This window comes from Ctenocephalides felis, unplaced genomic scaffold, assembly GCF_003426905.1.
Source record: "Ctenocephalides felis isolate EL2017-DRISC unplaced genomic scaffold, ASM342690v1 CF-g0.4_SCAFFOLD_03573, whole genome shotgun sequence".
Taxonomy (NCBI): domain Eukaryota; kingdom Metazoa; phylum Arthropoda; class Insecta; order Siphonaptera; family Pulicidae; genus Ctenocephalides; species Ctenocephalides felis.
Genome location: NW_020539727.1, coordinates 23,243,360 through 23,262,369, shown reverse-complemented (window position 1 = coordinate 23,262,369; position 19,010 = coordinate 23,243,360). Strand labels below are relative to the sequence as shown.

At 25.6% G+C, this 19,010-nt stretch overlaps 1 pseudogene; it reads left to right on the top strand.

Moving 5' to 3' along the window:
* The window catches only part of LOC113389798, a 177,256-nt pseudogene that overhangs the window by 38,382 nt on the left and 119,864 nt on the right, over positions 1-19,010 (top strand).

The window sequence follows — 19,010 nt, the reverse complement described above, 5'->3', positions numbered from 1 at the left end:
AACACTTTTCCGATTATAAAATATTTATTCATTTGACAAATTGACGCGACCTGCCAATCTCCCACATACATATACATTCAAATTATATTTTTTGTAATGCAAAAAAATAATTGCGGACACTCGAATCGCAAAAAACTCACGCACAAAAGATTTTGTCGCTAATGAAGAGATTTCAGGCAGCAAATTGCCTATTTTTGACAAGGATTACCAGATGAAAAATATATTTTGAACGAAATCAATCATAAAACACACGTACACATATATACATACACACACTTATATAAATTTATACATACACGTATATATATACACACAAACAAACATAAATTTATATAATAATTTTACTAAATGCCGGTTTGTCGCTAGAGGTAATTTTTGCTAAACATTTACCAAAATATTTACCAATTTCTAACGTAAATTTTTATTATACGAAGTGGTTGTAGAGTGTTATAGTATTCAACAAAATTGTGAGAATTTAATTTTGTACAGGTTTGTTATACAAACCAATAAAATCTAACAAACAATTTAAAAGTTATAAATTTTGCAACAAAAAAAACACACTTGTGCTAAATAATTTATGTTATACTAACATTTAAATGTTCATTCTGAGCAAACTAAATTATCATAGAGAATTAACTTACAAAAACTTAACTCTTACAAAAAAATATATATAATTTATTTCTGAATACTTGTTTCTAACATACATTTCATATTAAACAAATAGTTTGGAAATTATTGAGAATTTTTACAAGTGATGCGCTCCACGTATTGATCACTTGTGCAATTTATTTATTTATTTTTTTGATTCGTATAAACAATTTTTGCATTTACGCATTTTAAATATAATTTTTAAACTAAAACGAGTTGCTGTATTGTAAAGCCATATTAGACAAACCTATACATTATTTAATACTAAACAAGTTTGTCTTACACATCATTTGTATTAAACAAACAGATCTGCAAATTATATAAACAAAAAATGTACTTAAATATTGTATCAATTTTTCACTAGAGCATATTTTTAATGCCACAAACTATTTTTAAAAGTTAAAAGTAAATTTTATATTTTCGTAGTATAAATTATACACCTTACTATAAATTTTCTTTTCCAACTTTCGATTTCGGAGTTTTTGTTTGTTTTCCCAACAAAGTGGCGTAAAATTGATGAGACATTTTGTACGGTGGAGTGTTCTGGTTAAACCGATCGGTCACTTTAAAGGGATTAGAGACATGGGACCTTCGTCACAATGACATATGTCAACGGATAATATATATATATATATATATATATATTAAGATATATCTGTTTTCTAGTTTGTTGAAAAACTTTGTTTCTTGTTCTTGATATTTTGACTATTCCAAAATTTATTACCAATAATACGTTTATACTAGAATTCTGAAGTTTTAGTATATGATACTTTAGTATGTCTACTATGATAACAAATACTAATATCTATAAGTTTTCTAACAAAATTTTACAAAAATTAATAAAGTGTTGCAGCATGTCGTTTTTTGCTCTAGTAGACTTACGAGTATATTTAGGAATTTTTTGTATCTACTACGTTTATACTAGAATCCTGAAAATTTAGTATATGATACTTTAGTATATCTACTATTATAATAATTACTAAAGTGGATGAGTTTTCTAACAAAATTTTACACGAATTAATAAAGTGTTGCAGCATGTCGTTTTTTGCTCTGGTAGACTTACGAGTATATTTAGGAATTTTTTGTATCTACTATGTTTATACTAGAATCTTGAAATTTCAGTATATGATACTTTAGTATATCTACTATTAGAACAAATACTGAGGTTTGTGAGTTATCTAAAAAAAATTAACACAAATTATTAAAGTGTTAGAACATGTCGTTTTTTGCTCTAGTTTTTTCGAATATATTTAGAAATTTGTTGTATCTACTACGTTTATACTAGAATCCTGAAGTTCTAGTATATGATATTTCAGTATGTCCACTATGATTACAAAAATTAACAATGAAGAGTTTTATAACAAAATTTTACACAAATTAATAAATTGTTAGAACATGTCGTTTTCGCTCTGGTAAACTTCCGAATATATTTAGAATTTTTTTGTATCTACTACGTTTATACTAGAATCCTGAAGTTTTAGTATATAGTACTTTAGTATATCTACTATCATAATTAATACTAAAGTCGTTAAGTTTTCTAACAAAATTTTATAAAAATTAATAAAGTGTTAGAACAAGTCGTTTTTGGCCCTGGTACACTTTCGAATGTATTTAGAAATTTTTTGTATCTACTACGTTCAAACTAGAATCCTGAAATTTTAGTATATGATACTTTAGTATATCTACTATTATAATAAAAATTAAAGTGAATAAGTTTTCTAACAAAATTTAACACAAATTAATAAAGTGTTAGAACATGTCATTTTTTCTTTGAAAGACTTTGAAAGATGTTTTTAGGAATTTTTTGTATCTACTACGTTTATACTAGAATCCCGAAGATTTGGTATATATTACTTTAGTATGTCTACTATAATTGTAAATGATAACATCAAAGAGTTCTTCAACAAAATTTAACACAAATTAATAAAGTGTTAGAAAATGTCATTTCTATGGTTTCATAAATTGTTGAAAAATGTCGTTTTTGCTCTGGTAGACTTTTGAATATATTTAGGAATTTTTTGCATCTACTATGTTTATACTAGAATCCTGAAGTTTTAGTATATGATACTTCAGTATGTCTACTATGATAGCAAGTATTAATATCTATAAGCTTTTTAACTAAATTTTACACAAATTAACAAAGTGTTAGGAAATTATACCTTTTCTCTAGCAGATTTAGAATATATTTAGAAATTTGTTGTATCTACTACGTTTATACTAGAATCCTGAAGTTCTAGTATATGATATTTCAGTATGTCCACTATGATTACAAAAATTAACATTGAAGAGTTTTCTAACAAAATTTTACATAAATTAATAAAGTATTTGAAAATGTCGTTATTGCTCTGGTAGACTTTTGGATAAATTTAGGAATTTTTTATATCTACTACGTTTATACTAGATCCTGAAATTTTAGTATATGATACTTTGGTATGTATACTATAATTACAAATACTAAAGTCAACAAGTTTTCAAAGAAAATTTAACAGTAATTAATTGTTGGAAAATGTCGTTTATGCTCTGGTAGACCTTCGAATATATTCATAATTTTTTTGTATCTACTATGTTTATACTAGAATCCTGAAGTTTTAGTATATGATACTTTAGTATGTCTACTATGATTACAAATACTAAAGTCAATAAGTTTTCTAAGAAAATTTAACCCTATTTAATTAATTGTTGGAGAATGTCGTTTTTGCTCTGGTAAACTTTCGAATATATTTAGGATTTTTTTTGTATCTACTAGGTTTATACTAGAATCTTTAAATTTTAGTATATGGTATTTTAGTATGTCTACTATATCAACAATCAATAATATAGATAAGTTTTCTAAAAAAAATTAACACAATTTAATAAAGTGTTAGAAAACGTCATTTCTATGGTTTCATAAATTGTTGAAAAATGTCGTTTTTGCTCTGGTAGACTTTCGAATATATTTAGGATTTTTTTGCATCTACTACATTTATACTAAAATCCTGAAAATTTAGTATATGGTACTTTAGTACGTCTGCTATAATCACAAATACTAGAGTAAATAAGTTTTCTCACTAAATTTAACACAAATTAGCAAAGTGTTGAAAAACAACTTTTTTTTTTCTTCTAGATATTCGACTTTATTAAGAAATTTCTTAAGTTTACTATGCATATTTTTTATTTAGTTTGTTCTATAATAAATATATTAATTATACTTGTTAATAAATATATTGATATTTATTTTATATTATATATTATTTTTGTGATTTATATGTATTATTTAAGATTTTGAATAATATAAATGGACTGAAGAATTTAGCGAAATCAATTTGTATAAATTAACGTATGAATAAATAATTAGTCATATTTATTATAATTTTTAATGCAACGTTTTGGATTTATATATATATATATATATATATATATATATATATATATTTTCGGCCACAAATATGCCAGAAAAAAATAATAAGAAAACACATTTGTCATAAGAAATAAATGACGTATATATACGTATAAGCAGTAGGAATACAAATGTCCTATTAATATTCTTTTTACGTTTTTTCTGGAGAAAAATATGCGTGAAAATATTTCACATATTAAAGGTGACATATTTTTTTAATAAATAAAAATATAGTACACACATGTAATATATTATTTTATGTTAAACAATATATATATATATATATATATATATATATATATATATATATACTGATATATTTCTTTGAAGTACTTTTGGATACTTGCAAACGATGCAATTTCTACATTTGTCAGAATTCCAATAAAAATCCTATTGACATCAAAAAGATTTTTCATGTCTTTGAAAAATATTAAAATAGGATCCTTACTATATTTTATACTAAAAATTTAAAAATGGAAAAATATTCACAAATTTAAGCTAATGTAATTTATTAATAATTGGACCTTATAAAAAAAAATTTTTGCAAATGAAAAATATCAATATTTTGTAAGTACAATAATCGAGACTATCCAGAATTTTTTATAAAATAGTTTTTGAAAAATTGTTAATATTTATTTGAAAAGTTGTAATAAAAAACTAGTGAAAAATAATATTTAAATTACTATATTACAGAACTAGATAAATTATATAAATATTAATAATCATTATTATTTTACATGAAGAAATTTAGAGCGGGGCGATTTGATCTGAAAAATTAACGTAAAGAATTTTTATTTATATATATATTTATATAATATATATATATATATATATATATATATATATATGTATATATATATATATATATAAATATCTAAATAAATATTTTATTTAAAGCTCTCAGACTATAAAACTATCTACGTCAAAGTATGAAGTGAAATTCTCATAAAATTTCATCGACGACATTTCTCGAAAATAATGAGCAAAAAATCTATAGAACGACTATTGAAAAATGCATTTGTGCATATAAAATTCCGAGAAATATCTGGAACAATCATTATTTCTATTGGCAAGTTGCTATAATAAAAAACAATGTGTAAATGGAATTTTATTCCGACTAACAACAAAGTTATTTATTTCTTATACTTTCAAGAATGTGTTGTAACATATAGAGAAATTTAGATATATATATATATATATATATATATATATATCAAAATCCTAAGGGTTTTCCTTTCCCAAATATTTGTATATGAATATTATGCAAACATCACAAGAAATTGAAAATATACAAGACGCACTTCTTAGAGAATTTTCGGTGCGAATTTCCTTATTTATTCAACACAAAAAGGGAAATAAAGTGTCAAAACTAAAAAAAATGTCAAAAAACAATTTTTGAATGATATGGGTAGTAGAAACAGATTTTCTTTAATATTAAATGTGAAAGAAACTAAATTTTTCTGTATTTTTTCAATAACTAGCCTTTATTGTTGAATGTTTATTTTGCACCAGGCATTTTGTATAAAATAATTTATATCTTCTAAAATACTGTTTTAAAATAAATAGTATATTAGAAAGATGTATGCTAAATTAAATTGTTTAAATTATTGTTAAACGTTATATAATTCTAGAACAACCGAATTGTATATTAGTATTGTATCTTCTAAAACGATTGTCTAAACTTTATGAAATATTCACAAAATATATTCAAAATTAAATGAATAATAATATGTTCTAACACTATAATCACCTACAGCAACTCGGAATACTTTAAATAAATATTCAGTTCTAATGGAACGTTTTGCTCAAGCAAAAACGCATCACTTTTATAAATCCTGCATAACTTCCAAACCATTCGATTAATATGGTTGATGTATTTGTAAGATATATGCAAAATTTAGTGATGAATAATATAGTTTAATATACAAGGTACCTATAGCGTCTCGGTATACTCTAAAATTGATTAAAAATTGTCAGAGAAAATGAAAATGTTTTTTTTTTTTGATACAAGGTACTTGTAGACGATGTTTGTTAAGGTACACTTTTGAGCAAAATAATTTATATCTTCTAAAATACTCTTCCAAAATATTTAGTGTATTTGAAAGATGTATTTCAAATTGAATAGTTTAAAATATTGTCTAACATCATACAACCCTAAAGCAACCCGGTATATTACAAAAATTCATATAGAACCTTACCATATTATCATTACAATTTGGCTAATTACAAAGCCACTAAATTTTCATCTCTGATCTCTCAAATGTATTTCGATTTTAGTCCTGCTAATAAAATAGGTATATGCCAATAGGCCTTTCATGTGGCAAATGTTAGGCTTAGGCCAAACTATTATATTTGACATTATGATGAATAGAAATAGGGCTTTTGAATTTATCAAAGACTTGACAGAGAAACATAATTGTAATGATCGGATTCAAAGGGATTTGGGAATTAATTTGAGTAGATTTTGTATGTTTATATATATATATATATATATATATATATATATATATATATATATATATATATAATATGCATATGTATAATGCTAGGATTTGAATTGCTTTCGCTTTTTTGAATAAAAGTCTGGTGGAGCCAAAAAATGAATGTCTTATATCCAACATTTAAATCCAAATTAGATGAAATGCTATATTCAAAATTTGTGATTATAGTTTTAAATCTAATTAAAAATCAATGTTTATAAATTTAAATAAATGTTGACATGAAAAACGTCAAATGTCATTTGTCAATATTTATGAAAATAATTATATAAATAGATTTACAATTTATATTTATTTGATTAGCTTACCAAATTATTTCGGATACCAAAACTTCATCAAAACCTTATAGATCACAATAAAAAAGCGACATATTGAATTTAAAATTAATCATAAACAAAAATTTGGACATTTCACAAAAAAAATTTTTAACGACTTCAGTAGGAAACTAAAAAACTAATTATTCCAAGTTATGTTATAGGCAATATTGCCAAGCAAATTATAGATACAAAACATTATTGTAAAATAAATACTATCATTTTCGACCAAAAAGGAAATATTTTGACATTTATTATATATTGCATATATTGCATATATTGCATATTTAAAATTGATATTAACTATTTAAATTAAATGCAAAAGTAAAAAATCTGATATTTATATAAAAATTGTATATTTAGATAATGATACTGCGTTGATTTAGATTAGACTAATCCATGATGCGAGTGAATTAATTTTGGAAGTATAAAATGTCAAATAATTTTGAAAATTTTAACAAGTTTTTAACTATTTGTCAAAAAGAATATATTTTATTACAAATTCATATCCATATCAAGCACCAAAGTAATAAATAATACTTACTAAATGATTTATTATTTATAGACTATATTTAATGAATATTTTAATTATATTTTTTGACATTTGCTAATTCAAAATAAATTAAAAATAATTGAAAACAATGTCATAAATCGGATATTTATGGAAAAATATTGGGTTGTCAAATATCTCCCTTCCGCTTTTTTGCACTTGGTTTATAATACAAAAAGGCGGAAGGGAGATATTTGACAATCAAATAAATATATATAAGTAATTGCTATACCAAAATAGATATATTCATCTAAAATTATAGTCTGAATACTACAATTTTGATAAATAATCATCCATTATTTTACAGTACGAAAATTGATAAGAAATTAATAAAAGTGCCAAAAATCAAACATTTTATAGTTTTGGACTCGGATTTCTCAGAACTTTATCCATGTTAATTTCAGGGATAGTATGAATATCAATTTATAGTCGAAAATTTATATGATAAGTGACTAAAACATTATAGATCACAATAAAAAAGCGACATATCGAATTTAACATTAATGATAAACAAAATTCTGACAGTTCAAAAAAAAAAAGAATTTTTAACGACTTCAATAAGATAGAAATAAATTAATTATTCCAAGTTATGTTATAGGCAATATTAGCAATCAAATCATAGATATAAATTATATCATATATTAAATTTCGACCAAAAAGGAAATATTTTGGCATTTAAAAATTTAGTGCATATTGGATATATGAAATTGACATTCAATATTTTTAAATTAAATGCAAAAGTAAAAAATCTGATATTTATATAAAGTATTATATATTCAGATAATGGGGTACTGCGTTGATTCAGACTAAAATCTAATTTATTCATTGATTAAAAAAAATATTTCACTATTTGACATAAATAAAATTAAAATACACAAAACACTATGATGCATTGGAATTAATTATCGAAATGTAAAGAAATTTGTGTAATAAAAATATAACATTATTATTAATATATCACGTATATTATAAGAACTTCTGCAAAGCGGCAAAATATTTTTGATGGCAAAACAGCGTTTGCCGGGTCAGCTAGTATATATATATACAACATATAGTAAGTGTTCAAACAAATAGTAAAATTTGCTTTATCAGATAAAATTATTTAAAAAATAAACTTTTCCATTGACAGATTTCATTTTACGAATGTTTGGGTGTTATTTATTTGATTTGTTTCGATGTTTTTTATTTTATTCGCCATCAGAAAGTAATGTTGGTTGTTCTTATGTTTTTTCTGTTTCTTTTCGGTACATTAATTTTGTGTTTTTCATCACAGTTTTACGGCTTTTCTTTCCTTTTATATGAGTCCAAGAGAAAATTGGAAAACTGAATTTTTACGGTGGAGACGCCGAAGGAAAATATTTCGATATTTGTAAATATATATATATATATATATATATGTATATATATATATATATATATATATATATATATATATAAAGTATAAAATATATATTTTAATAACCCCTTGTATCTTTTATCCTTTATATTTTGCTGCTTTTACAAAATTATTTTATAAAATGTGATGCAATTGCAATTTATTTTGAATAGTGTCTCCTTTTATACTATTAATATAAAAGTGTCTAGAATAATTTGCTAAATGCGAGCAAAATGATGCAAAATGTGCAAGAAATAACTAAATCCTCTTTTCTATACGCTTTAGTGCTTTTTGACAATGAGGATTTTATCCTTTTATGTAGGGAAATTTGTAAATGGAATTTTATATAGATGTTTATATAGATATATATATAGATATATATATATATATATATATATATATATGTGGTGTGTGTATGTGTATATATATATATATATATATATATATATATATATATTTGAATATTGATTTTCAGCCAATCGTCGAAATAACACATTTGCAATTTAAAAAATAAAAAAAAGTTCAAGACAATGCTTTCGGAACATGTCATTAATTTAAACCATACTTTCAATACAAAAAATCCTATTATTTTATATAAGGAAAAGAATGTTGACATCAGAAAATTTGCTGAATCTGTATTTATCCTTTGCGCTAATAAACGAAAATTTTTTTTAGCTTTTTATTGAAATGTAACAATTCTAATATATTTTCTAGAATTATAACAAAATTAATATACCGACCAAACCAAATACAAATTAAACCAAAAAGTTGGGGCTAAAACAACATGGACGCTTTACAAATATGTTAACTTAAAAGTTCAGCAAATTATTTTCATATAATTTTGTTCCAAAAGCAACAAATTTTTATATGCAGATTTACTAACAATTTTATGGACGTTTTAACGGTATATGGTAATATATAGCAATTGAGGTAACTTTTAATAGAATAAAGCTAAAAACCAAAAAAGTGCAACCATTGAATCCACTAATAACAAAGAAATTTAAAAATTTACGCATTTTTCCAATTTAATTTTGTTTCAAAAGTTGTTAAGTGGTTTATATAAATTTTTAGCTTTCTAAAAATAGATAATAATGTTAATATATTCAATAAAAATATGACAAAATAAATATAATTTAAAACCTAGGCGTTGGAGCTGAAACAATATGAACGCCTTACAAAGATTTCAACTTCAAAATTCATGGAATTATTTTTATATAATTTTGTTCCAACAGTTTTAAATTGTTATATATAGATTTATAGACAATTTTATAAACTTTCAAGATATATAACAGTATGTAAATCTTCGAACACATTTTATCACAAACTTGCTAAATATCAGAAAATACAATACAAATTAACTAAAACTAACTAAAATTTTAAATTTCAAGTATTTTCCTAAATTAATTTTATTTGAAAAGTTTTTTAGTGCTTTATATAAATAAATAGGTAATATCATGAGCTTTCCAGCAATATATAACAATATAAATAAATTGAATAAAATTATAACAAAATATTTGCAAATTTAATGCAAAACTTTGAGCTAAAACAATATGGGCATTTCACAACAAAGATGTTAATTTAAAAGTTCAGCGAATTATTTTCATATAATTTTGTTCCAACATTTACGAATTGTTATATACAGATTTATAGATAATTTCACATACTTTTCAACGATATATAACAATATATAGTGATTGATGTGACTTTTATTAGAAGATTGCTAAAAACCAAAACAACCCCTTTGCGTTAATAAACGAAATTCTGCTCTTCTAGTACATGACTCTTATCATAATATTATCATTTTTTTTCAAAAATAATTTTCTAAATCTTTAACTAATGTGTTTCATAGTCAAATTGATTTTATGTTTTATTTTTTAAAATTGTGTCCCCGTTTAAAATTAAAAACAAAACATGTTCACTTAATATGTTATTTTCTATATTTATTTTATATGTATTGTATGCTTGGTTTATTTTCTATATGTAATTATCAAATAAAATGGTTTTTCCGGTGTGGTATTTATATCTTTTATTCTTTAATTATTTGAAATATAAATTTAAATTTATTTTTTAAACTTTGTAAATATTGTTTTAGATACTGATTAACAAAAATTGCTGAACGGTGACACACAATCCGTGTCGAAACGTATATTATAAATAAATATTTTGTATTTATTTGTTTTCTTTTATTTCGACGATTGGCTGAAAATCAATATTCAAGATAAGACTCAACGTTGAACAAAAAATTCTAATTTATATATATATATATATATATATATATATATATATAAAATATCTGCAATTCTAATTGTTGATTATCCTCTCGACTTAAATGAATGAAAACACATCCCACTTAATTTTCTTCTTCGAAAGGATCATCCCATCTTTTGGAATTCCTTGGAAAAGCTCGTCTCAAGTTTTCCCACAAGTAATGTTTACCAATTTGCTGCTTTTCCACTTGATTATTTCGCCTCTAGCAGATTAACTTTCATTTCCACAGAAAATAGATGAAACGCCATGAAAAGTAACCTACACAAAGTCTCCGAAAATTTACTAAAATCTTGTATTTCATTTATAATGTTATAAAAACTAGTGGTGTATGGCATCGTGCCTTAAGGCAAATTGCTGGAACATCCCGTACCGTAATGAAATATTCGAGGAATTTTAAACGTTTTCAAATATATTATTACAAATACTGTAACTTTCATTATTTTTGCTATCTTGTTATATCTGAGCAAATCAAATGTAAATCATAAATCATAAATCAATTTATCTCCAGAACATTAACAATCGTCATTTCATTTAGAATTCAATTTCAAAAAAAAACATAGTTGCCTAATTTACACAAAATTGAGAAAAGTTCTCCCGTATAGTCACAGTCTAAACGCATTTGCAAATAATCCTGTGCGACGTTTTCACTTATACTGTGCTTAGCTTGACGGCATTTTCACATTTTTCAATAGTTTTCACACAAAATTGGAAAAGCGCTCCACTACATAAACAGTCTAAACGCAATTAGGTAAACATTTGTACCAGAGTGGCGCTTAGACTGTGCTTAGCCTGGGTAATTTTTAAAATTTTTAAAACAAAATTACAAAAATATTTTTTGAAAAAAAATATTAGAAACAATTTTTTTTACAAAAGCAATTATTTTGTTGAAACAAGCAGAAAGTTCTTTGAAACATTTAAATCGGACGCTTAGTTCTCTGAAAAACTGCCATTTTTTAACATTTAGCTCTGTATCTCCGAAACCACTGGACCTACCTTTGCCAAAAACTAACAACCACTTTTCCCCGTCATTACGAACTGAATGTTTTTTGGATCATACAAATCGGATGATCGTTCTCTCAAAAACTCGATTTCTATTTTCTGCACTCTTTGCTCCGTATCTCCGTAACGGCTGGACCTGCCTTTGCCAAAAACTAATCAGCACATCTCCCTATCAATAGGGATCGAGTGTTTGTTGAACCATTCAAATCGGTTGATTCGTGCGCCCGAAAACGTGGACGAAAAAATGTGGACATACAAAACACACACACACACATCCATTTTTTCTGAGGTATGCCAAAATGTTCAGAAACTTTTAAAACGTCGAGAAATCAAAAATTTTCATTTTCGATTTTCGACCCATTACTTATTACATATTACATTATTACATAACTACTGTACGGGAAGTTAATTAGTAAAAGGACTCTACTGACGAGCAAACTAAAATAAATTAGTAAAATGACTCTACCGACAAGCTAACCATAATAAATCTATCATGAATATATAGTGAATTATGTTACACGACGCCTAAACAAATATTATTTTCGCAACTGCACTCGTCATATAATAATTGTGTTTGAAGAACTTCATGTAATTAAAATTAACATACATTCATTGACTGCTTGTATTTTTTTTACTTTTTACTTTTTCGCTGGCGATATAACCTCATTCTTTGAACAGTTGTAATATCTGTCTTGCCTAAAAAATATTTGACATTTTAATAACTTCAAAGATTTATAGAAACTACAAGTCTATTTTTTATTTTATTTTTAGTTTTGCTCGTCAGTAGAGTCTCTTTTTAATGTTATTTTTAGATTGCTCGTCAGTAGAGTCCATTTTTCTTTAGTTTTTTGTAGAGTCCATTTTTCTTTATTTTTTATTTAATCATCAGTAGAGTATCTTTGAATTTTATTTTTATTTTGCTCGTCAGTAGAGTCCCTTTTTCTTTAATTTTTAGTTTGCTCGTCAGTAGAGTCCCTTCTTCTTTCATTTTCAATTTTGCTCGTCAGTAGAGTCTTTTTTTTTTCTTTTTCCTTTAATTTTTAATTTAATCATCAGTAGTCTCTTTCAATTTTATTTCTATTTCGTCGTCAGTAGAGTCCCTTTTTCTTTAATTTTTAGTTTGCTCGTCAGGAGAGTCCCAATTCTTTCCATTTTTAATTTAATTATCAGTAGAGTTTTTTTTTTTATTTTTAGTTTTGTGTATAGTTTGCTATGAACAATAAACCAAAAAAAAATTAGTTTTGCTCGTCAGTAGAGTCCCTTTTTAATTTTATTTTTAGTATGCTCGTCACTACACCTTTTACCTTTAACTTTAATTTAATCATCAGTAGAGTCTCTTTGAATTTTATTTTTATTTTGCTCGTCAGTAGAGTCCCCCACCTTTTTTCATTTTTAGCTTGGTCGTCAGTAGAGTCCCTTCTTATTTACGAATAATATAGAAATAATTTCTAATCATTAAACTTACGTTTAGTTCACGGCACAAATGTTTAATTTGTTTTATTATTTTCAAGGAACAGGGTAAAGTATTCTTCTGATTCGGGCATTTTCCATTAAATCAATATATATACTACGATGTAACTTCAAAATGTTTATTTATCTATGTCGATTTCCTTGTTGATATCTGTACGCATACAACGACAGATCTCTATTCACATACACGACGACTAATCACAATCGACCAGTATAGAAATGATATCATCGAGAGCGAATGACGAATCATTGACACTCGACCTTGGCCGTAACGCACTTTCGTTGCATTTGTACGGATTTACACCCTAGTCGCGCCCAAAGAAATTTTACTTCAAAAAATCTATTTCAACTAATATTTCTTTTACTAGAGTTGTCTTCTAATGGACACTAGATTTTTAGATGTTCGTAAACAAAATCCATTTTAACTATTATTTCCTGACTTTTTTTTACGACAGCTTTTTGTTGCTGCCATTCACAAATGACGTTGTTTTGGTTTTAACGCAAAATCGTATAAGTTTTTGCTGCCGAAATGCGAGGGATAAATGTCAATGAAATGCGTCAAATTGTGCGTAGGAGTTGTAAAAAAAAAACAGGCGGATGGATAAAGAGGATTTTATTTTTTTTGCTGTCCAGGAAAATTGAAATAAAATTGTAAAACTTTAGCAATTAGTAGTAAAGGATTTTAAAAATATTTTTTCATAAACCAAACGTAACTTTATCTCAGCCTATATACAACTTTCCGTATGGTAGTTATAGTAATGAGCCAAAAATCAAAAAGAAAAATTTTTGCATTTCTCGGCGTTTTGAAGGTTTCTGAACATTTTACTGGCATACCTCAGAAAAAATGGATGTGTGTATGTTTTGTATGTCCGCATTTTTTCGTCCACGTTTTCGGGCACACGGATCAACGGATTTAAATGGTTTAAAAAACATTCGATTCCTATTGATAGGGAGATGTGCTGATTAGTTTTTGGCAAAGGCAGATCCAGCCGTTACGGAGATACGGAGCAAAGAGTGCAGAAAATAAAAATCGAGTTCTTGTGAGAACGGAGTTTCGGATTTGAATGATCTAAAAAACATACAATTAGTAATAATTGGAGAAATAACGATTAGCTTTTGGCAAAGGCAGGTCCAGCGGTTTCTGAGATACTGAGCTAAATGTGCATAAAATGGCAGTTTTTAAAAGAACTAAGCGTCCGATTTGAATCTTTCAAAACAAATTATGCTTGTTTCAACAAAATAATTGCTTTTGGAAAAAAACATTTTTGTTTCTATTTTTTTTTTTTTTTAATTTTTTTTTCCAGAAAAAATTGTATTTTGTATATCAAAAATAATTTAGATTTTATTTTTGATTCTGACTATAGTTCTAATATACTTTACAAATAATTTCAACTTTGCAATTCAGTTTATATAATTCTAATAAATATTAGACAATGTTACAATATTCATAAAAACTATATGAAAACATTTAATATTTCTCGATCATTTCGTTTCGGTACGGGAAGTTCCAGCAATTTCCCTTGAGGCACGATGCCATACACCACTAGTTTATATAGAAATTATTTGTAAAAGCGAAATAAAACTAAATTTTTAGTTTTGTAAAATGCCAGTATTTTTTTTATATTTACCTAATACTTTACCTAGTTATTTATATAAATTATGAAATTTAAATTTTTAGGTTTGTGGTTAATTTTCTGATAATCTGATTGAACTTTTAATTTTAAATTCTTTACGATACTAAAATTTGTGCTGTATTTTCTGAAGTGAATCTTGAATATAATTTTATGTTATTCTTTAAAAATAATTGAAATGATTTTTTACACAATATTAATTTTTTGGAAATTCTGCCAGATTTGTGTTAGAAGCATTGTGGTTTCCTTGTGGTGACAAAGAGGTTTATATAATATTTCAGAAAGTTCTTGAAACTTTCATTAGCTACAATTGATGTTATTAATATTTTTACCTATCTTTAATAATTATAGAGATATTTGATGCAATTCAAGAATTTTAATTCCAATATATAAATTGGCGAATTATGGTGAAAAATATTTTTAAAAGATGACAATAACGGTCTTGATAACAAAAATATAACTTTATTATTGTGATTGTGAGTTAGGTTCATAAGATATTTCGAAAATATTTAGATAATTTTATTTGCTACAATTTTTGCTAATGACATTTAATCCTAGCTTCAAAAATTTGTGAGATATTCAATAAAATGTAACATTTTGTATTGTTTGTATTAGACTTATCACGGTTTGACTAAAATGAAAATAATGGGCTTAATAAATGAATATAACTTCATTATTGTGACAGTTAAGTTCATAAGATATTCTGAAGATATTTAGATTAATTGTTTGCTACAATTTTTGCTAATGCCGTTTAAACCTAGCTTCAATAATTTTTGAGATATTAAATAAAATGTAACATTTTGTACCCTTTATATTAGACTCAACACGGTTGGACGTGAATGAAAATATTGGGCTAAATAAATGAATATAACTTTACTATTATGACATATATGTTCATGCAATGTTCAACAAATATTTTGCACATTTTATCAGCTAAAAATTTCTCTTAAACTATTCACATCTAGTGTCAATAATTTTTAAAATATTTAATGAAATGTGAACATTTTGTACTGCTCGTTATAGACTCAACATCATTTGATTCGAAGCGAAATATGAAAACTATAGAAAAATGTTCATTAGCGGATTTGTATTATTTTTTAATTTATTTCAATAAAGTCATCATTTTAGATTAGATTATTAGGTTTACTAGAAATTTTATTTAGACTTACTGTTTCAAAGTTAAAAATGACAAAAAAATAAAATATAACCGACAAAAGGTCACAGTTTGGCTAGTCCTAGATTTGACTCATAATTTACGTACTAAATTCAGAGGATTTTTTATAATAATTACAATCACTCTTTGTTTTGACATGACGTTGAGTTCTGGGACACCCTGGATAGGCAAAAGTTAATATATATCTGTTACGTTAATTTTACTGTTACCAAGCAAATCTGACAATAGTATACTAACCTAAAAAAGATTTTATAATTATTTTTTTTACTCCGGAAAAATAAAAGAGCATTTTCCTACCGATCGCTCCACCGTAATGCAATTCTGCAATTAAAATGTTTCCGTAAGCACTTCCCACATTGTCCTTACGGCTGTCATCTAAATTTAGAATTCAGCACGAACTGTGCAATTTTCGCTGAAATGGCTAGGTGATATAATATATATATATATATATATATTGAATGGTAGAGTCTTGGATTTGTGTATATTTTGTAGAGTTTCGAACAAGAATCCAAAAATAATACAAAATAAAAAACAAGAAAAGTTTTTAAAAAAAAAAACAATTTCTTTATTTAATTATTTGTTTATTGTCGACGTTTCGGAACTAGGTACGTTCCATCTTCAGGACATCTGTCAAGAAACATGATCTTGATGAGATTTTTGCAAACAAATGTTTAGGAAAAGAAAATAGATTTTTCTTAAAAAGAATTATTAAATTGTAAAAAATATAATAATTTACAGAAATATGATAATATGTTCAAAATAAAAATGATAAAAATAAATGAGTGGATTATCAAAACAGGATATTAAACATAATAGAAAATTTTTTTTGAAAGTTATGGAAATTTTTTAAGAAAAGGTTAATGACAAAGTTGAATTAATTACCTGTATGTTTGAATATTTGTTAGCACTTTTTCACTAAAAAAGCTTTTTTAAAAAAATGACTTTGTGAGTTAATTTTCCGCCGAATAATTAGATTTTGTAAATCAAAATTACTAAAAAACTTTGTTTTTTTAAATTATTATTTGAAAACACAAATAATATTGTTCTCTGGATGTTGTTCGATTGGTTTACGAAAATTAACTAAATGAAACTGGTGTGCCCTTGTAACACGTGTAAACACTTGAACGAGAGATGTGAGATTGTATGTGTGTGTGTTTTTATATGTCAGGGTGTGAATACTTAAATTGTTGATCTTAAAAGGAAGTCGATATTAATTGTTTGTCAAAAAGTGTAAAAAATTTAAATATGAATCATGTAATAGGTTGTGATCTGATCTAATGTTGACACTGTTAGAAACGTTTATGAGGATGAGACAACTCTCCGCGAATAACCTTCTAAAGATGCAACTTTCGTGATATAAATCTTTGGAGTGAAATTAAATGAATGGGGGCCGTTTTCTATAGAGTGTGTTGTACTAGGGTACTTTTGAAATTTTTTTGTTTATGGTGGACCACACTTAGTTCATGTTGTCTCATTCTCTTGTGTACATATTGGGAGGTTTGTCCAATATATTGAAAAGCACAGTCATTACAAGAAACAGAATATACTACATTAGTATTGAGATTGGATGGGGTGGGGGATTTAATGTTCGTAAAGAATTGGTTGAAGGAGTGTAAGGATGAGCCTGATACTAAATGTTTTCTTCTAACAAATTTTGGCAAAATAATAATATAAATCTTCAACGTATGGTATGCTGCAGTAAATAAGATTGGTGTTTTTGATGTTAGTACTGGTATTGGGAGAATTAATTTGTGTTTTTAAGAAAGTTCGTCTTTTTTGAATAACTGAATGAATGAGATTTTTTGGGTAACCATTTTCAATTAGAGTTATTTTACTAGGGATAAATTTTGTGGATGGAGTGGTTGGTGAGACAACAAAATAGCATGGTCTGTAAGGGAAATAATAGTGTTTATCTTATAGTTTCTGGGACAGTATGAGGAATAGTGTAAGTATAACCCGACCATGTCGTTTTCTATACCAATTTGTTCGAACAAAGTTATTAGTGTTGTAGACGGATACATCAAGAAATTAAGTCTGTTGTTATTTTGTAGTTCATGTGTGAAAATTATATTATTGTTAAAATTATTGAAGAGATTAGTACTGTGTTTATATGATTTTTTTTAATGATAAAAAAAGTGTCATCTACATATCTAATATAAAAGTTAATTTGAAATTTTAAAGTGAGAAAACGGAAATTTCTAGTGTTTGTAAAACTAAGTCGATGATTTCGGGAGAGATAAGGGACATCCCATAGCTGCGCCTTTAATTTGAGAATAAAAGTTGTCTTGGCAATGGAAATAGGAGTAATTTAAAATAGTGTTGATAATATGAGTGAAGACTGTTTTCGGAAAGTCAGTAAAGTTACAAATTGTGTGCCAACGTTTATCGATTGAGTTTAGGATTAATTCATGTGGGACACATGTAAAAAGGTTGACCACATCTAAGCTTTAGAAATAAGTGATTTTCAGGGATGTTGCGGTTATTAATTAAATTCACAAATTGGTACGATTCTTAACATAATAGGGAGAATTGATTGTAACATTTTTTAGGACATCAGAAATGAGTTTCAAAATATTGTAAAAGGAGAGCCAATGAGGAGACAATCGGTCTGAAAGAGCATTCAGGTTTGTGTATTTTTGGGAAGACAGTACATTTTAGGGGAGTAGGGTGTTGTATTTTTAGGTTAAAAGCAAAATTCTCAGAAATT